Source organism: Vulpes vulpes, chromosome 7 (genome assembly GCF_048418805.1).
Source record: "Vulpes vulpes isolate BD-2025 chromosome 7, VulVul3, whole genome shotgun sequence".
Classification (NCBI taxonomy): domain Eukaryota; kingdom Metazoa; phylum Chordata; class Mammalia; order Carnivora; family Canidae; genus Vulpes; species Vulpes vulpes.
Genome location: NC_132786.1, coordinates 26,533,552 through 26,554,979, shown reverse-complemented (window position 1 = coordinate 26,554,979; position 21,428 = coordinate 26,533,552). Strand labels below are relative to the sequence as shown.

The 21,428-nt window shown below is 42.2% G+C and overlaps 1 long non-coding RNA gene and 1 pseudogene across 1 annotated transcript in view; one reads left to right on the top strand and one right to left on the bottom strand.

The window, feature by feature from the left end:
• Positions 1 to 4,456: 4,456 nt before the first annotated feature.
• LOC140599654 (ferritin light chain pseudogene) lies at positions 4,457 to 5,189 on the bottom strand (annotated as a pseudogene).
• Positions 5,190 to 12,380: 7,191 nt separating this feature from the next.
• Positions 12,381 to 21,428, top strand: part of LOC112916173 (uncharacterized) — an 89,114-nt gene continuing 80,066 nt past the window's right edge. The window contains exon 1 of the long non-coding RNA XR_012002542.1: positions 12,381 to 15,065. This is a non-coding gene — a long non-coding RNA (uncharacterized lncRNA). The remainder of the gene's footprint in view (positions 15,066 to 21,428) is intronic.

Here is a 21,428-nt window from a genome sequence, read left to right as displayed (position 1 = left end):
AGGGGACCAAGTCTAGTACTCCTTGGGGAATTGACAAACTCTGGCTGAGGTTACTCCTTGGTGAGGATCCAAAGACCCAAGGAGAATCAGGAGGACTGCCCTTGCCTGAAAGGGTGAGGGATTTCCCCTTTTGCCCATTGGAAAGATTCTTTCCTCCTTCTCCTTTCTCTTTTCAGCTTTTCCACAGCCTAACCTTAGAACTTTCCAGCCAACTGAAGATCTCTGGCCATGGCAGCTCCCTAGTGTGGTCTGCAGATCTGAGAGCAAACAGGTCGGATTGTCTATGCCTATGAGGGTGAAGGACCCCTTGCCTCTGCTTTCTCACTCCACCCCCCAAGGTCTGTTTCCAACATGTGGCACGGCTGGCAATGGCAGCTTGACCAGGGCGAGTCCACGTATGTTACCCTCTCCTGATGCTGGCTGACTCTTAGCTGCCTTACTTGTTTCAGCTACCTCCTCTTTTTCCTTTGTTTCCATGGATCCAGCCCACATCTTAATCTATGGGTAAACACTTTCCTACCCATCTGAGTGGTGAGTTCTCCCCATCCTTTTTCTGATCTGGTTCAGCCACTCGGTGTCTGGCTTTTCCTGTTGTAGGTGACACCCCAACAGGAAGTGCTACCACTATCTGCAACCTGTTTTTGGTGAGATGCCCCAAAAGAGTCAATCACCCTGTATAAGGTCTGGTCCTGAGTAAGTGACAGGCAGGACTAGATAGGGATCCATGGAATCAGGCTCACAAAAATCCCAAAAATGTGGAGATGAAAAGAAACCATAGATAAGCAAATCAGACCATCCAGGTGCCAGAGGTGGAGTCTTGTTATAACAGCTACTTGTGACCAACAAAGAACTACCAGACCCTAAAGAGGAAGTGAACCACTGAAGGTGAGTTCTCACTAGTCCGCACTCATAGTGATGTCAGTGGAGATGTTAAAAGGACTTAGGTTCCCTGGTTGGCTTTTTTTTTTTAAATTCAATTTGCCAACATATAGTATAACCCCTAGTGCTCATCCAATCAAGTGCCCTCCTCAGTGCCCATCACCCAGTCACCGCATCCCCCCATCCTCCTCCTCTTCTGCAACTCTTTGTTTCCCAGTTAGGAGTCTCTCCTGGTTTGACTTCCACTGGTTGGGTTTTTTAAAAAAAAAGACCAACCCTTCAAGCCCCCAGTGGCAACCCTATCAGGACCCCTTTCATCCCTGGGAGCTTTCTCTGTATCTTTGCTTAATAAACTTCTATCACTTTACTCAGTCTGCTGTATCCATGAAATTCATTCTTCGACTCTGTGAGACAAGAACCACGCTCTCCCCCTTCAGTGCTTTCTCAGGTCACTGGGATGTCCTGACCGTAATTGTGATTACTGTTGTGCCCAAGATTGTGAATCCGAGAAACCGCCAAGGAGCCGACATCGATGCAAACGCACGAGGGTTTATTTACAAGCTTGAGCTTGGGTCCAAGTATACCCGACACAGTGGAGCAGGGACTTGGACCCGAGGTGGGTTCCAGCTTAGTTTTAAGGGCTGGTCTAGGGGACCTCCAGAAGGGGTGGAGGAATTTCTCAAGTTCTGTTTACATTCTGATATGGGGCTTTCAAGGGCATTGAGCTCTGTTCTTATTCTAATATGGGGCTTCCTAGGACGTTAAGCTGTAAACTGTTTCTTCCTGTAACTGAAGTAAGGTAAAGTTCAGCTTATTCACAGGGGCCTGGGATGGCTGTACTTGTGCTAACACTGAACTTAAAGTGGAATGGGCTTAATTTTCTTGGCCTCCACAATTACTAGTCAGAGCTTTGTTCCTTTTGGTGGGATGCCCTTTTGGGGATTGGTGGTGGGTCTTTCTCACTATGGGACAAACTCCCTCTAGTCCTTTGGACTCACCCTTGGACTGCATTCTTTTAGTGGGAGGCTGTTGATACAGGAGAGCTTGGTTCTTGTCTCACGGAGTAGGAGACTTATATATGTGTAAGAAAGATATAAGGAGTGGGAACACATTTTGTTGAAGGGAAAAGAGAGTAATTTTGTCCTAAGATGAGACTGGTTGGTTGGAGAGAAAAGGCTTAGAACAAAATCTGAATGTAAATGAAAATTGTAGAAGGTTTGTAAAGGGAAAGCTTTAGAATTTTATATGTGGAAGACAGGCTAAGGTTGAAGTGAATGGATTTTAAAAGTTCACTGGTATAAGACTGGGACTGTTAAAAGACAAAGTTTTCTTGGATTCTTGGTCTGCTCTTGATTTAAAAAAATGTAAACACAGGTGTTTTTGTTTTTTTTTTTCCTCTTTTGTCTGCCCAGAAAACCAAAATTTCCATTTTGTCTTTATCAGGTCTTTGAAGATCCCTAATCTTATTTAGGCATGTGCTTTATAACTTTCTGAGGTTTTAACAAACTTCCCTGAGATTTGAATTGTAAATGAAGTCTTTTTGACTTATTAGGCCTTTTTATTTAGTATGTTAAATTACTCTGGAAACACTGCTTAACAATGTTAGGTCTTTGGTTATGTCGTTTGGGTAAATGCTATAGCTATTCTAGAGATTGTAAGCAATTCCTAAGGTTTTCATGTGTTTTGGTAACTCTCAGATCTTTACCCATGTCGCCCATTTTTGGGTTTTCTGTCATTTATAGTTATTGTTCTTATTCTCTTGCAAAATGAGTTTCATCTTCAAGGAGATTCATAAAAAGGACTTTTGATGAATACAGCTATTTGATATCCTTAAGATCATAAAACTAAAATAGCTAAGAACTTCCAGAACTAACTAAAAGCTGTATTCGAGCTGACAAGAATTAGTAACATGGGATTAAATGAATTAAGGAAGGTGATTATAGTTTTTTTACTCTTCTTTGAAACATTACTGGTTCTCTATGTTCTTCCAGATTAAGGAAACTTTCTCCTAAGATATTGATGATATACAGAAATATGATAAACTATTTCTTTGTGAACAGATTGAAGTATTTAACTTTTCTGTCTACTTGAACCCTCCAGAATTCAGAAAAGTCACAGTGAGTATTCTTTCTTCCTTGGTAATCATGGTCATTTGCATAAGTTCAATAAGAATCTGTTCTCCTTGTAACAGGACATCATTGGAAACACCGGTATTTTACCAAGGCTTTGACTAGAATGTCATATTTGAGAGACCTGCATAGACTCAGATATGACCAGGCAGCTTTAAGGAACTAAGGTTGACTTTATGAAGCATGAAGCCAATAGAGCCTCATGGAAATGTTGGCCTGATACCTTGCTCACAAAATTTCCAGAAGCCTTACCAGGTGAGTAAAGAATGTCACTTCCTGGCAGGTGCGGGAACTTCAGGATACCTTGGGGACCTCAGGGAGAGGAATTCGCCCAAATCTACAAGTACTGCAGGCATGTCTGATGGCAAGTACTTGGCTTCTGGTCTAAAGAGGCTAATAGAAGTTAAAATTTGAGATTCCTTATAAAAAATTTCTTCAAAGCAGATTCTAAAAGATCTATATAATAAATCACTATTCTTGCTGAGCTTATATAAATAACGGGGCCAATTTTGTTAAAATTGGACTTTTTTGAAAAACAAACTTGTCTTGATTTGGCTATCTTTGATAAAAACGAGGGCAATTATAGAGAAAATGTTTCAATAACATCTATTATATTTTAACATTATTTATCATAAACTAGACTAGATTCTGAATTCTTCTGTTTTCCTCAAATATCTGTGCCTTCCATTCTCTTAAAGCCATTTATGCATGGACCTGACAATTGTACTTCTATAGAACATTAACTATTCAGAGGTTATTGATCTTATTTATTATAGCAGATCAGACTTAAAAGATTTTCTTATTGATAAGGCAACTGGCAGTTGGTTTACTGATGGCAGCAGTTTCATGGAAAAGGAGATAAGAAAAGCTGGGTATGCTATAGTCAGTCTAACTCAGACTATTGAGGCCAAAGCCCTCCCAGCAAATACGTCTCCCAAAAAGTGGAGTTAATATTCATAAATCTCTAAATGAATACATAGACCATATTGTATCTTCTTACTCCTGTGAACCTGTGAAAGACCTTGAAACTCTTTAAATGACAATGATGGCTGTACCTTTCTTTGTCATTATCTTTTCCCAATTTATACTGACAATTCCTTCTTACAATGGGCACAGCATTACACTGAGCTTCAAAATCAAGTTTGCTGGATATGTGGTGTTCTGCCTCTATCAAGCATATCTCGTTTGCCTTGATGGTTCTCCCCATTTCAGGGCAGAGGTAGGCATTCCTTATATAACTATGCCACTATGCCTTAGAGATGATCTCTGACCACCCTAATACTGCTATATTTTGTGATATTTCTTTTTTTTTTTTTTTTTTTGCTGCAAAAAGCTTTATTGTCTCCATTTGGTCCACGTTTTGGGAAAGGGCTCCAGAATGGTTAAAAAGCTGCCTAGTGGCTGCATGGGAAAAGGTTCAGGCACAAGCCCTGGCACCGGGGGGTTGCCAGAGGAGCCCCTCAAACGCTGCTGGTCTCCAGAGGATCCTAGTCGTGCTTGAGAGTGAGCCTTTCGAAAAGATACTCGCCCAGCCCAGCCTGGGGTTGGCCAGCCTGCGGAGGTTAGTCAGGTGGTCGCCCATCTTCTTGATGAGTTTTACCTCCTCATCTAGGAAGTGGTTCTCCAGGAAGTCACAGAGATGAGGATCCTCGCGAGCAGAACCCAGGGCATGCAGATCCAGAAGGGCCTGGTTCAGGCTCTTCTCCAGAAGCAGGGCGGCTTCCGTGGCGTCCAGGGTCTTCCCCCACTCATCTTGGGACGGTTTCTGCACGTCCTGGAAGAGGGCGCGGCCGCCGCGCTGGTTTTGCATCTTCAAGAAACGCTCGGTGCCCTCGCGCTTCTCCTCAGCCAACTCACGGCAGAAGTGGCCCACACCCTCCAGAGCCACATCGTCACGGTCGAAATAGAAGCCCAGAGAGAGGTAGGTGTAGGAGGCCCGCAGGTGCATGTTGACCAGGCGGTTGACGGCGGCCTCCACCTCGGTAGAATAATTCTGACGAATCTGGGAGCTCATGGTTGATCCTGGACAAGGAGTTAAATTCAAACTTGGGTGTTCGCTGCCGGTGGCAGAAGATGGCCAGGAAGATGGCCCCGAAGGTTGCGACTGGAAAAAAGGTTGGAGGGTGGCCGTTGGCTGGTAGAAGGGGCGTCCCTGGGTCTGTTCGTCCAAACGCTGTTGAAGCAAGAGACAGATCCGCAGGACCGCCGAAAGCACCGCCGTGATATTTCTATAACAAAATGAAATGTTACCCTCTGGCCTATGATCAATGCCACCTGGAATCTTTTAGACCACAATCAGACATTTTCATGCTTTCAAACTATTAAGGTTCTGACTGAATTCACTCACCCACAAATAAATGGGGATCAGAAAATGCCTAAGTTACAAAACCCAACTTCTCAGTTTTACTGAAAGGGATGTATCAAATTTGGAATGAATATTCATGGCTTACCTCCACAATTGGACAGTTATGTCAAAAGGCAATTCTATGCTGGGAATAAAGAAACCATACTTATAATACTTGGGCAAGTAGCACAGGGCAGTTAGGATGGCTGTCATCAGAAGTATGCTCACAAAGCATTGTTCTTTGGGTTACTGATTGGTTTGCTATTGATTGTGAAGCAGGAGGTTTTCATCTCACAGAGTCGAAGAATAAATCTCGCAAAGGAGAGTGAGTAAAGCGATAGAAGTTTATTAAGCAAGTATGTGAGAAAGCTCTCAGGAGTGAGAGGGGTCCCGACAGGGTTGCCAACAGGGGCCTCCACTGATGGTCTTTTATTTAGAACTGACCAGGAAGCTTGTGACCTTATCATTTTTGTGATGTCTTGGTTTGAGTAAGGACTGCTGATAATATCTTTAACGCCTTACTTCTTCTTTGGGGTCTGGTTATTCTTTGTTGGTCACCGATGACTATCATAAAAAGACATCTAAGGCAGCCTGGTCTGGTTTGTTCCCTCATCTATGGTTTCCTTACACCTCAACATTTTTGGGATTTCTGTAAGCCTGATCATATAGCTCCATATCTATCTCTTACTAGTTAGCCTCACCTGTCCCTTACTCAGCTGGAGGAGACCCAGAATTAGATGGTTGGTTCCCAGTGGGACACAATGGCAATGTGGCCACGGCTTCCCCCAGGCTGGATAGGTCACTGTATTCTGGGTTTTGCCTGGATTCACAGATGCATTAAGACCATTACCGACCCAGCCAATCTCCCAAATTTAAAGTAACAGTGGACATGTCCTGTGTTTCATTGGTATGACCACCTACCAGCCTTCTTTATTCCCTCTTTAGGACTAGAGGATGTCACTTGGCACATGGAAGCTCTTAATAAGTACAAAGCCAAAGCCCCAAATGATACTCAAAATAGTATTTCCCTATTAAATACTGAAGAAACACAAGTTCATAAAGCAGTTTTACAAAATAGAATGGCATTAGATGTTTAACCTGCTGCACAAGATGGAATGTGTGCTATCATAAAAACAGAATGCCATGTATACATTGCAGGTTACTACAATATTTCTGGGTTTCTAACTGACAGGAACACTCAAACTGATACTCTAAAAGATCCCTCCCTTTCTTTTACTGATGGGTTAACCTCTAGATAGGAGGAAGATTTTTGTCAACTATTAATTGTCTCTTATATGGGCTTCTTTTTCTTCTTGTTGTTATAATCATGTTTCGCTATTTTCTCCCATGTCTCTTCACCTGGTGCCAAGACTCCTTCACTGCCATAACTTCAAGCTGACAGATGATCCTCTCTGCTCAAGGAAAATCCCATATGTCATCAACTCTAGATACAGCTGTCTCAGCCTTCAATAACTTCTATTAAATTCCCAACTGATCAATGTTGACCCATAGGTCGGGATATCTCTACATCCCTCATTCAATGTGAAGCAAGAAGTTACAGAAGATAAGACCTTCCACCCTCAGCAGACTTAAAGATTTTAGGGGTCTAAATTGTTTAGGGAAGAATGTAGAGGCCGCTTTTAGGCAACCAGCTTGAACAAAGAAAAGCTGAGTAAGGTGACCCCCTGGCTGAATACAGATAGGCCCATCAGATGACCCATCTCAAAATATGCATAAGTCCTAGCTGACCAATGGGTTACTTACATCCAGACACAGGTACCAAATAAAGGGAAATTCCATATCTTCCCACACCTCCTTACACTCCCCTTTAACTACCACCCCTATCCACCACCTCCTGGCAGATAGTCTCTACCTTGCTGTCCTGTGAACCACTTCCTTGCAGTGTATTCAATAAACTTCTATCTTCCTGGTCTACCTTTGGTGAATTCTTTCACTGCCCATGCCACCAGCCTCCACCCAATCTGGTTGTCCCACATTTGGTGGTCCATACAGGGAAACTTCATGGCCCCCACAAACCTGGGCATCATATTTTGGTGCCAAGATGCTAACCATCTCATTATTCCCTGACAGCATATGAAAAATGGCTCTACCATTTAATAATCTTATGGTTAAGGTTTACAATGTTACCAAAATATAATTCTAACAGCACTTTAAAGCTTAAGAGTGTAAGTTTACACAGTTGGCCCATCAGTATCACAAATGTGACAGAATAAGTACTGTCTGTTGTCTAAAATTAATAAAGCACTCTACTACTGACCTTTGGGCTCCCTGGATAATCAGAATATGTCCAAGGTTGGTAGGCAAGGTAAGAAGGAAGACAAAACCCCATGGAAGTCCAATATATTGCAATCTCTGGAATGAAATTAGAGCAGTCGAGGAAGGAGTGCTTATCATGTGTCATGGCCATGGTCCAACTTTCAAAGGTGTTTTAGATTCCCTGAATTGATATACTCCATTCTTAAATGATTTAACTCTTATTTGGGGCTATTTTGAAATTCTGAGGGAAATCATGAAGCAGAGCTTAAGACCACTATATAAGTTGCCAGAATACCAGTCTACCAAGTAGGTTTCACAGGGACCCAAATACTCCATCCTTCTTTATGAAACCAGAACAATGAAAACCCCTTTACTTGCCACTGTGCAAAATGCTCTTGGACCTTTGGAATGGCCAAATATCCAGAAAGATAAACTTTAGAAGCTTATTTGTTTATTTATCTTAATTAAAGAAAATATTAATTGTTTATTTTTGTTAATCATCTGTATTAATCATCTGTATTTCCTACGAGGAAAGCCCTATGTTGGTGGGAATCTGGGCTCTCAGAGCAAATATAATCAGGTAAAAAGACTCTCTTACTTAATAAACTGTTTCCTTCTATGGGCTATAGCCTGGTAATTTAGTATAGCATAAATATATAGTATGCAGATGGCAAAATGTGTTATAGTGCAATAATATAAAGTTTTTTAGATACAAATGTTATAATTGAATTGCAAGTGTATAATTGGTTTTTGCCAGGGTAACTTGAAAGGATTGGTGGGATGGGGCACCTGGGTGGCTCAGTCAGTTGAGCTTCTGACTTCAGCTCCAGTCATGGTCTCGGGGTCCTGATATAGAGCTCCGTGTGGGACTCCCTACTCAGTGGGGAGTCTGCTCATCCTTCTCCCTCTGCCTCTCTGCCCACTCTTGCTCATTCTCTCCTTCTCTCTCTCAAATAAGTAAGTAAGATTTTTAAAAAAAGGATAAATGTATTATTTTTATCTATGAGTTGTGTGGCTTATGCTTAATTGGTCATTCTCAATGAGAGCCATAACCATTAGCCTCATGATTGTTGGAGTCCTTTGGTCCTTCTTAGCCTATGAATGACATACACTCTGTTTCCTTTTGCTCTATTAAACTCATTGGTATCTCCAGTGGGACCACTTCCTGCTGCTCCCTGAGGACATGCCAGCTGTTGGCCATAGGCCACTGTCCCCTCCCTTCTGCACAGGAATCACATGCTACCCTCTGCCCAGAATTGTGAAAGTTGCATTCATTGCAGCTAGGAGCCTTTCCTTCCCCAAATGAATGTTAATGTGACAATAGCCCTGGGACTGGCTTCTGTTTTCCCACATCTAGTGTGTTTGGCTGTTTGGCGGGGAACTAACTTCTTTAGAGGACAAAAGGAACTTTTTGCAGTTACACTTTTGGAAGTGAGTTTGTCATTAACCAAAACACCCATGCTTCTGGAAATGAGTCCCTACACCCTGAACACTACTCTTTTTTTAGAAATGGCCTATGATTGAAAGATGACAGTTCGGAGCAGAATAAAGACAAAATGAAGAATGCAAAGAGGAGTGAGGATACCTGGAGGCTTATCTTGGTTCCTACAGAACAAATAAGGGGTCCAAGGCTCAGTCACTCCTCTCTCCAGCCTCAGTTTCCCCAACTCCATAATGAGGGATTTAAAAGGAAAGGAAATGAAAAGTTTAAAATTCTACAGTTTTATAAACCTTGAGAAGTAGATAACTAATTTGAGTCAAATGTAATTAAGGGTAAATGCAATACATTTGCAATTTCAATCACTGTTCTATACATATTGTCATAAATAATAAATAGGAACGATTTTGAAAATGCCAATAATCTGGTTTCTCCAGCCCATGACAAGATATATCCAGTTGTCAACCTATTTCTTTTTCTTTTTGTAAATCAGAAACTAATGCCTCACGATTTAAATGTGGAATGATTTAAGACTAAAAATTCTGGTTGATTCAGTAGGAAAAGAGATGTGTTCCTGTAACCATTTAATTTAATTTTTTTCATTCTTAAAGATCAAACTGAAATCCAAAACCAAGCCAGTTAAATTTAGCATTGATGTGTCAAACATTCATCAGCAATGACAGTTTCCTAGAGCCTCATGAAGGACAAGGGTCTGGGGGGATGTAAAGGTCCTGTCAGTGTTTGTTATGATAATGCACCTAGATGAATTTCAAAAGTACTTTGCCATCTGCCAAAGTCTTGGTTTTTTTTTTTTTTCTTTTTTTGCCAAAGGCTTGTGATGCCAGATCTGGACCCTATCTTACAGTGATTAGTGAGTGGCTAGTGACATAAGAGGCATGGGAGACTAGAACCCTTGATAGGTTTCCAGCACTTGAATATTTCCCAGCATGTCCCTCAGCACTTCCAAAGGGAGAAATACAAATGCATGGGCACTCATGTAGAACTGAACTATTTGAATTATTCTCAGTTACAAGTTTCCATGATCTGACCCAACAGTCAAAAAATATGTGCCAAGTGCCAGTATTTTCTAAGCACAGTGCTAGGTGGGAGAGTATATGTATCTATATATACATAAAAGCAAGATAAGGTTTTTGCGCTCAGGTTTTCAGTCCGTTGAGGAAGGGTAACATTCTTCAGACTGACTTAAAGATTCAAGTATGGGCAGCCCGGGTGGCTCAGCGGTTTAGCGCCGCCTTCAGCCCCGGGGTGTGATTCTGGAGACCGGGGATTGCCACGTCGGGCTCCCTGCAGGGAGCTTGCTTCTTCTCCCTCTGCCTGTGTCTCTGCCTCTCCGTGTCTCTCATGAATACATAAATAAAATCTTAAAGAAAAAAATAAAGATTTCAAGCAGATTTCTACTGGATTCCTGAAACAGAATACCGGAATTATTTGGGCAAAAATATCACTAAAACTTTAAATGACCTGATCAGCACCTGCACAACTGAAAGAAAGGCCCATTGGCCACAGAAATGGCACAGGCTTAATTTAAGTACTCAAAACACTGATGAGGTGGAACCTTTCCTCATCCCTCTAGGAGACTTACTTGCACAGGCTTCTATGCTCTCTCTTCTCTCTTTGTCTGGTTCTGTTTTTGTCCTCTGCCTACCATATACTTTAGAATGGAAAAATTAATTAAACGATCTCAGTTTATGATTCAATCCTGGAGCCTATCTACTTTGAGAGTTGCATAGTTCTAGATCACATAGTATGGATAGACAACAGAATGTAGGTACACATGCAGACAGAAATGATATGTAAAGTGGATGCAGCAAATATTCACATGAACTTTGTCATTCCTCACCTTTTCTGTTCTCCAGTTGATTTATACAACAGGATGTGGTCCTGAGAAGGGTCCAGAGAACACTGCCCTCTGTGGACTGGTGTTTTATTTAAGAAATAATTCAAATAGTCTTCAGTAAAAAAACAAAACAAAAAACTTATATTAAGTGTTTACTGTTTGTCAGGCACCATGTATCTTCTATGCTTTAATTCATTTAACCATCACAGTAAACCTTTTGTTATCTCCATGTTATAGGTGAGTAAACTGAAGCAGAGAAGTTACTTGCCCAAGATTATGCAGCTAGGTAATGGTAGAGCTAGGATACCAATCCGGACCATTAAACCCCCAAGTTTATGTCCTTAACTGGTACACATTCTGTAATCCTAGAGTGAAAAACTGATTGGAAATCTTCTTTGTCACACTTCCCATGCCTTCTGAACCAAGTGGCATCCTAAAGTATGGTTGGCATCCATAGAAGCTAATCTATCTGCCTCACTGGCCTCCCTTATTGCAAACCAACAAGTATGCTCCTGAGTCACTCATGGCGTGAACATCTGGCTGGTGCTTACACCTTCAGAACCAGCATGCCTGTCTGGAAGTGAAGCTGTCTAACTGACTTTTCAACTGATATAACACAGGGAAATAAAGTTTTCAAGGCATCTCTGTACTTTTCAAACTTCCTTGAAAATGACATTATTTAAGTAGTTATGAAACATGCCTTGAAAAGGATTCTGTTTGATTTAAATACTTAAAGATGTACTTAATGAAGCATATCCATTTTTAGAATCATTGCATAATGTCTTGCCTATTAATTGTGCTTCATAACTTTGATGATTGAATAGTCTATTGGTATAATGTTTTTGAAAGGGAAACCATTCTCTGAAGATCATAAACGTATTTATATAATCATCCCCTGTTTTTTGACCTCCATGGGATGCAAACCTATTCTGGCTTAGAATGTTATCTAAACTATTTTATATATGTAAGACTTGCCTCTACTTTTAGTTATTAAACTCCTTTTAAAAATTAATTAATTAATTATTATTTATTTATTCATGAGAGACACACAGAGAGAAGCAAAGACATAGGCAGAGAGAGAAGCAGGCTCCCTACAAGAGCCTGATGTAGTACTCGATCCCAGGACCCTGGGATCACGCTCTGAGCCAAAGGCAGATGTTCAACCACTGAGCCACCCAGGTGCCCAGTTATTAAACTCCTTAAAAACACATCAAGAGGGATCTCTGGGTGGCGCAGCGGTTTGGCGCCTGCCTTTGGCCCAGGGCGCGATCCTGGAGACCCGGGATCGAATCCCACGTCGGGCTCCCGGTGCATGGAGCCTGCTTCTCCCTCTGCCTGTGTCTCTGGCTTTGTCTCTGCCTGTGTCTCTGGCTCTGTCTCTCCTTCTATCTCTCAAGAATAAATAAATTAAAAAAAAAAATATTAAAAAAAAAAAAACACATCAAGACATAGGGGCACAGTAAGTGTAATACCTAATAAAAATTGCTGCCAAATTGAAATGAAAACATACAGGCACTAAGTTATCATTAGGTATAAAAATCAAGTCATGGATGACAAATAAAACTTCAGAATTAATTTTAGAAACGGATAGTCTCCTTTATTCCCTCAGGGACTGCAAGTCTCCTGGTTTTTTGTTTTGTTTTGTTTTTTAGATTGTATTTATTTATTTGATACAGAGACAGAGAGCACAAGTAGGTAGAACAACAGGGAGAGGAAGAGGGAGAAGCAGGTTTCCTGCAGAGCAGGGAGCCCGATGTGGATCCCAGGACCCCAGGATCATGACCTGAGCTGAAGACTGAGCCACCCAGGTGTCCTACAAGTGTCCTTTTTAATCTCTATTTTAAAGATAAAATTAAGCAGCTCATATTTGTGAATATAATGAAGTAGTGTAAAAAGGTATCTTTTAAAAATATCCAAGAATAATGTGAGTTTCTGAAAGACATTAAATCCCATAATCAAATACGCTAGCTTTTCTCACAGCAGAATTTAAAATAAATAAAGTAGGGCCTATTTTATTCTATTCTATTCTATTCTATTCTATTCTATTCTATTCTATTCTATTCTATTGATCTTTACAAAAAGGACAGTCTCTATTCCCATTCATGTTGCACCCAGACTTCCCAACCTTGTAAGTATTGGCAGCATTGAGAGGCATTTAAAGGAAGGCTATCTGAACACAATCCAGTCCCTTGTCCATGGTTCTACAAAGAAGCAGAGGTGCATATAAAATTTAAATCTCTGAGCTGGAAGTGTCAGCTATCACTGTCCCTTATTATGGAACCAAGAACTTGGGTTTTTAATTCTTGGGGCTGGTAAAACCTGTGCAGATTATCAAAGGAGCCTTGTAATGAAATAGTGCTTTTTACATGACTAGATCTCAGCTTAGAAGCTAGTAAACAAATGGCCTTTATGAGCCATTTGAGCAGTGATAGATTGGCTGTGGAGAGGGCAAGGGCAAGAAGGCCCTGAAAACAGCATGTGATAGATTGGCTGTGGAGAGGGCAAGGCAAGGCCCTGAAAACAGCATGTATTTAATAAAATGCCTCCTGTGAAACATGGTCATGCAGATTTGGAGAGGAGGGAGATGGAGCATACGTTGCATATATAAGGAGTGCACTTTTACCTGAATGCAAGCACACGCGTGGGACAGGGACAAGAAAGTGGGATATGGGTGAAGAAGGTAACAACAAAAGGGTGAATGATAAGCTAGTGGAAGCAAAAAGGACAGACATGCCCAAAAATGCCTGAAGGAAGGTATTTCTAGCCCTCAAGTTTTCTTATCTTTAAAATGAAAAGAATGAAATATGTCTTGGTTTGATAGCAATTCATAGAAACTAACTCTAGCTGCTTAAAGCAAAAACAAGAATATACTGGAAAGATGCTGGGGTAGGTAATATCCAAAGAAGGGCTGAAAATCTAGGCCCGGAAATAACAGGGACCAGGAACCCCAGCAGGTGGATTTGTGAATTTGTTTTCTAGAATGTTGCTTTGCACATGATTCAATAACAAGGTCCCTCTCCTCAGAAAGCTCTGTGTCTCTCAACCTTAAAAGCTCCAATTTCTGGGAGAAACATCCAATTAGCTCAGGCTGGGTCAGCTGCTCACATCAGGTTCACTCATCTATGACGGGGGAGATAGGCTCTTTAAAGTACAAACACAGCTGTAGGACCCCACCTGGTGTCTCAGGTGGGAATAGAGGGGGAGGGAAGTAATTTCACAAATAGATGAGAGCTGAGGGACTATAACCATATCTTTCAGTTCTACGTCAATTCTGCATGAACTACCACAGTTCACAAGAACGTTTATATAAATAAGTAAAATAAATCTTTAATGGTACAATTAAAGCTGGGTACGTTTGGTCAGAAAGGAGTTCTTAGAAGGGAGACAGATTGAATGGCAATTTATTTTATTTTATTTTATTTTATTTTAAAGATTTTATTTATGTATTCATGAGAGACACAGAGAGAGGCAGAGACACAGGCAGAGGGAGAAGCAGCTCCCTCTGGGGAGCCCAATGTGGGACTCAATCCCAGGGCCCCGGGATCACGACCTGAGCTGAAGGCGGATGCTCAACCACTGAGGCACCTAGGCGTCCCTGAATGGCAACTTAAAAGGACCTGGTTTGGTGAGGCACAGCCTAGTTCAGATAGTGAGAAGGGCGTGCACAGAGGCAAGCTTTGTTTTGGGAAGAAGAACCACTTTGCTGACTAGTCCAAAAAACTAAAGTCTGAGATTAAGGAGCATTTAAGTAAATTAGGTTAAAGGTGATCTGATTTGTCAGGAGCCTGGGGTTGGGAGGCAGCCTGGAGGAGAGGAAGAGCAACATATTGTCATGGAAAGAGTAGGAGTGGGAGTCTAGGAGCCCTGCTTCTGCCACAAATCAGCATTTTCTCTGTGCGTAATCAGGTTCCCTTGGCCTGAGCATCTGCACCTGTAAAGGGAGTCTGTGCTTCTACCATTGGCAATTTTGTTTTACTTATTCATTCAAAAAATATTTATTGCGCAACTGCTATGTTCCAGGAAGAACTTTACGTGCTGAGGATTTAGCAATGAACAAGACAGTGCCTTTCCTGATGCAGCTACATACCCAACTGATAACGCAGCAATCAAAACAGCAGTTGATTCAGACTCGTAATGATGGTAAGCTTTGGTGTGTTTCCTCGCTCCAGCATTTCCTGTACACATTTCCTCCCCAGAGCTGCTTCTTGGGGTTGCTTTGTTCCTTTGCTCGTTCTCCATGCCATATCACACGGTATTGTCATTATCATGAAATACTTGCCAGACTTGTAAATGGAGTGTTTGAGGAGTCCCAGTAACAACCCCACTCTTTCTTTTCCAAGTTGTGAACCATTTAAGACAAGAGTGAAGCAGATGGGACACCTAAGTGACTCCTTTAGTTACTGGAGGATGCTAGGGAACAGTTTATGTTTGCCATGAAAAAGTCCTTTGGACAGTTAGCCCCAGAATTAAACACATTGGGTCAGTTCAGGCCCTCCTCCTGGTGGCCTGAGAGAGCAAAATGCATACTTCTCACGGACAGCTGGTTCCCAGGAGATGGAGAAAGCCTGACTGACAAAGATCCAGTTCCTTTCCCCAACTCACAGCCGGTAAGTCATTCTGCCTCCCTGAACCTACTGGCTATTGATGATATATTGTTAAGTATTTTCTGACTTCTTTTCTATCTGGATAAAGGAAGAGAATTTTATTCCACTTCCCAAACAGAAACAAGGAAGTGACGGGACCCCATGAAACATTCCCTGTGTAGCACTGTTACACTCACCCCTGACTAGAGGAAGCCCCTGTTTAACACTCTCAAAGCTGCTATTACACGACCCACTTTGGTAAGTTGTCCAGCCTCTGGGTACTGTTGTCATGAGGCCTGGGGGCTCCACTGAGTTTTCCACCAAACACTTGGAGATTGGGAAGACTGCTACATAAGGGATTAATTAGACACAGGCATATCATTTGAAGGACAAATAAATAACTACCCAGTCAGTAGTACTTGACTGAGTAAGTAATTGGCCTGTGCTGTCAAAGATGATGTGATTTAAATGTATTATTAACTAATAACAATTTAATAAAATTAAAAATTCAGTTCCTCAGTCCCACTATCAGTTTTCTAGTGCTCAGTAGACAACGTACCTAAGGCTTTCTCGTTGGACAGTGCAGATGGTGGACGTTTTATATCACAGCTCTACTGGATGGTGTTTCTAGAAAAGCTCCCATTATTGATTGAAGAGTTGGTCCATTGATTAACCTTTGAGGTACAGACAGCGGAGAGCCCTCAAGTCAAACCTGGGCAATGAGATTACATCAGTCTGGATCCTGGAGAAAACAGATGGCACACTTGAAGGGTCAACTGAAGAGAGTTTAATAAACAGATTATTCCCAAAGTTGTGAATAGGGCTAAGTGAACCAACAAAAGATGCTGAAGCATCTGGAAGCTTTGCGTGGTGAGGAGCCATCACCACCCTGGTGATGAAAAGTCTGAGAGAGGAAGACATCCTTGGACCTATTGGGCAGTTGGGGAAATGTCCTGACTCTCTTCCTGGTCTTCAGCTATCTTCTGATGCCTTCCCTGGCCTCCAACTGGAAGCCTGAGGGCAAAAGCACCTGGGGATGCTAGCTGCAAGGCAGACAGGGCAGGAAAATGGAATTAGAAGGACAAAGGAGAGGGATCAGATCTCCTTGCAGTTGCTGCCCAGGACAGAGGGAGAGATCAGAGTGGTGTGAACTTCAGGTGAGGCAGTCCTAATGCAGAGATGGATTGGCCAGAGGGTTGCTGCGATGCTACCAGTGGTTTATCTAGGGACAGAGACAAGAATGCCCAACACATGTGGTGCTGGTATCTATTCATGGGGCAGTTTTCTCTCTCACTGCAATGAATATGTTGGCAGTTTTGAAAACTTGGCCAGGTGTTTGTGAGCCTTGGAGCAGGTGGGGAAACAACACAGTGCCTTGGCGTGACTTACTGAGGAGTGGGTGTGCAATCTGACCTGTTCTCTGCAGTGGCCGCTTTGAGAAAGAATGTTTGCTACCACTTGGTCAGTTTGGTTTCCAAGACATTCCTAAAACATTCAAGAAATGTTTTCTTCTTCTTCAGCACTATTCGCAATTAACAAGTGAATAGTGCCTGGGGCGCCTGGGTGGCTCAGTCAGTTAAGCATCTAACTCTTGATTTCTGCTCAGGTCATGATCTCAGGGTTGTGGGATTGACTCCCAAGTCAAGCTTCACACTCAGCACAGAGTCTGCTTGGGATTCTCTCTCTCCCTCTCCCTCTTTCCCTTCCTCTGCTCTCTCTCTCAAATAATAAATAAATCTTAAAAAAAATGAATAATGATAGATTAAAACTGTCTGCAATTTATTTTGATGTGTTTAGTTGAATCCCAAGTAATAAAGTACACTTTTATAACTCAGTTATGCTTTAATTTTACTCGCCTTTCATAACAGCAGGAAAATTGTAGAACACTTGGTAAGGAGAAAGTCACCCACTATCCTAACTCATAAAATGTAAGTTTTTAAACATTTGCTTCTCAGCTTTTTACTAGTTGTAGCAATAAAGACTTGTATTGTGCTCTGTTCCTTAATGTGATTTCCTGTTTAGTAATTTTAATTTCTGCATAATATTCTTTCTATGACATACCATAATCATTCTCCATTAGTCAGCATTTAATAGCTTCCATTTTTCATCATCAAAATTACTGCTGTGAACATCTATGAACTTATGGTTTTCTTCTAATTTAGATTACTTCCTTAAAATAGATTCCCAGAGATAGAATTATGGGCCAAAGCGTTTTAATATTTTTATATATTTTTTAAAAGATTTATGAATTTATTCATTTATTCATGAGAAAAGGCATTTATTCAGAGAAAGAGGCAGGGATGTAGGCAGAGGGAGAAGCAGGATCCCTGCAGGCAGCCCGATGTGGGATTCAATCAAGAACTGTAGGATCATGACCTGAGTCAAAGGCAGACACTCAACCAGTAAGCCACCCAGGTGCCCCAATATTTTTATAACTCTTTACATATATTGCCAGCTTACCTTCTTCTTCTTCTTCTTCTTCTTCCTTCTTCTTCTTCTTCTTCTTCTTCTTCTTCTTCTTCTTCTTCTTCTTCTTCTTCTTCTTCTTCTTCCTTCTTCTTCTTCTTCTTCTTCTTCTTCTTCTTCTTCTTCTTCTTTCTTTTTTGTTTTATTTATTCATGAGACACACAGAGGGAGAGAGAGAGAGGCAGAGATACAGGCAGAGGGAGAAGCAGGCTCCATGCGGAGAGCCCAAAGTGGGACTCGATCCCAGGTCTCCAGGATCACGTCCTGGGCTGAAGGTGGCACTGAGCCACCCAGGCTGCCTGCCAGCTTACCTTCTGAAGGATTGTGCAGCTTCACAAAATCACCATTGATATAGAAGGTAGTCTGATTCACAGAGCCCTGCCAGTAGAGAAATTGCAAATATGCAAATTAACTGGAGGGAAAGTTATATTACTGAATTCAGTCTTGCATTTAAGAAGTATATGTATTGCTATACTTGCTATAGTGCAATATATATATATATATATATATATATATATATATAGACCTTGGCAGCCCTGCATGTGCCCCAGAAACCCCCACATATGGCCTGGCCTATCCCTACTAGGCCAAGATTTGGGGACCAACTTCAGAAAGCAAGGCTTCTTGGCCCATGGACTGCATATGCAAATTAACTCCTGCAACCTGCCAAAGGCATCCAAGACCTCTAGCAGACCATATTCCTAGAGCTAGGCCTTCCTTAAATTGCAATTCTGCTGCAGAGTGAGGAAAGTCATTTGAGTCATACCCTTGTGGACCTATGCTGGGAGGATACATGGGCCTTGTTGGGAGTCAGGTCTTTTAGGTGTCTTTCAGCAGAATTCTTGGCCATGCCAGGATGGCAAGGCTAACAAGCTCCTTGAAATATGGCTTTTAGGGGGAAAAGCAACTGTGTTTTAGAATGGGATGGACTTCACATCATTGTGAGTCCCCTAGAAGTCCCCATGGGGGCTCAGTCCATCTTCACAAGTCCCAGATATAGAAGACCATCCCAGGGTATATATAACATGGAGTTGCAGCAGCTTTTCCATGTACAGTTTGCTCTGGCACACCTGCTCCCACGTATCAGAATCTCTAGGTCCTCTAGATAGGGCCTATCCTTGCTGACCAAGCCGTCCCCCTGAACCAGTCTTTCCCAGAACTACACCAGTAGTGAGGACACTTGAGTAGTGGTTACCTTCAGACCCCACTGGGCTCTATTATCCTTATGGGACTAGAGTCCTCTCTGGCAATTGTATTTCCTAGGTGTCTCCCATACCATATAGCCCTAGTCAGGCCCAGAATGACTTCTGAGATCTCATGAAATCTGGTATCAGAGGAAATAGCTACTCTGTTGTAGAGCAGAGTGGAGCCTGGCAGCCCCATGTGTCCCCCAGCAGTCCCTACCTGTGGCTCAGCCTGTACCTACATGGCTTTGACCCAGAGACTGACTCTAGGGAACCTGGCTGCAGGATGTAAGCCACAGGAGCATGAGTACTCTGATCCCTGCTTGCCTCCCACCCTCATGTGTCCAAGTCCTCTGTGCATGAGTAAGCAGGGCTGCCCCAGCCCTATAGGTTGTCTTCCTAGAGTTGGTGTTCCCTGCATTGCACTGGTGATGCAGAGTGGGGAAGGTCTTAGAGTCAGACTCTTTATTGACTTGTGCTGGCAAGATACATGGTGAGTCAGGTTCCCCTGGTATTTCTATCAGTGGAATTCCCAGTGATACCCAGGATGGCGAGGCTAGGGAGTTAAGTTGGGGTACAGGCTTACCTGTACCTGAATTTTAAAGTATGGTGAACTTTGGCACTTCTGTGAATCCCCCAAATGTCCCCATGGGGGACCAGGTCCATCCCCACAAGTCCTGGGGCAGAGTGCATGGATGCTGAATCACCATGACAGGCACACGTGCAGCATACTCCACCAACCTGCCTCCACACATCTGCTCTCCTTGGTCCTCAGATAGGACCATCCCTCACCCATCAGGTCTTCTTCCTAGGGCAGACTTTCCCCATGTGTCGTTGATGAGGACATTTGAATTGTGGTCACTATCAGACCCTATATGGCCCTGTTGTTCCTAGGGGGCTAGACACCTGTCTGGTGGTCATGATGCTCAGGTGCTTTGTTTTGAAGGCAAATTATGCTTAGAGACTGAGTTCATTTTCCCCAGCAATTTATTTAATATAAGCTCACTGTGGGAATTTGACAAGCCAATAAAGAAATGACATAGTCCAAATCAATGATAGATTGATTAATTGTACTATTGTTCCAAGTAAGGAAAGATTTTATTTTATTTTATTTTATTTATTTTTTGTAAGGAAAGATTTTAGAATTAAAGTCCAAATTGAATTGAGGTGCACCTTTATTTGATTTGGCATTTGGGAGAGATGGCTTAGTCAACCAAGACCTGATGTCCAGCTGCCAGCATGAAAAGTCAAAGTCCCCTGTTGCTAGAGCATGTTACTAGCAAATGATGCCACTGGGATTAATAGGCAAGATGACATTCTTCAAAGGACCACTGTGTGGCTTTTGCCACTACTAATAAGAGGTGCCTTTACTGCTGCAGGAGCTAAATGCCCCCAAGACCTGAAAAGAGCTGTTTTAGATCAGCAAAGCATAATAGTGGCCAGATCAAACAATCTCGCATCATCCTCACAAACTCTCAGAATTTATAGTTTAAATACCAATAGTTGAGCTACTGAATTCTTAACTGGTGAGAACAGATGAGATGATGATATCCTGACACTTACTTTATTTTTATATCAAAACAATGGTTTTTGTTTTTGTTATAAGCAAGTGGATTAAAACAACTTCACTTACATTATAAATAAGTGGATTTGAAATCATTCAAACCAACACACAACACTGAGTTATATTGCCCAGTATATATGCAGTTTGCTTGCTCCCTGACACGTGTTCTAGTCATCTGGCCCATTTTGCTTACCAAGGAATTTTGGGGGTAATATTTCTCCTCACTACTTCACTGATGAAAAGGTTTGAATGGTGATTTCTGTCAGGTGCTTATGCCTTTCCTCTCCTTATAGGAGTCGAGTCCTGACTGGCAACTATGATTCCCAAATATCTCCTGTTCCATCTAGTCCTAATCTGGCCTAGAATGGCCAATGAGATCCTGTGAAAACTGGCCCTGATATCGCAAAGGATCTGCTGTCAGAGGAATCTGGAGCAGAATGGACCCTTTGACTCTGTATTCCCCACATGTCCATGCCTTTACCCAAACTACCCTACTGTGGCCTTGATCCAGGTGCCCATACAGGGGAGCCTTCATTCTCCAGAGCAGCCAACACATGGTTACTTTGCTTTCTGGGAAATTCCCGAACTCAGGCTTCAGATTTCTAGGATTATGTGTACAAAGGGTGCCCAAGGGACGCCTGGATGGCTCAGCGGTTGAGCATCTGCCTTCAGCCCAGGGGCGTGATCCTGGAGACCTGGGATCGAG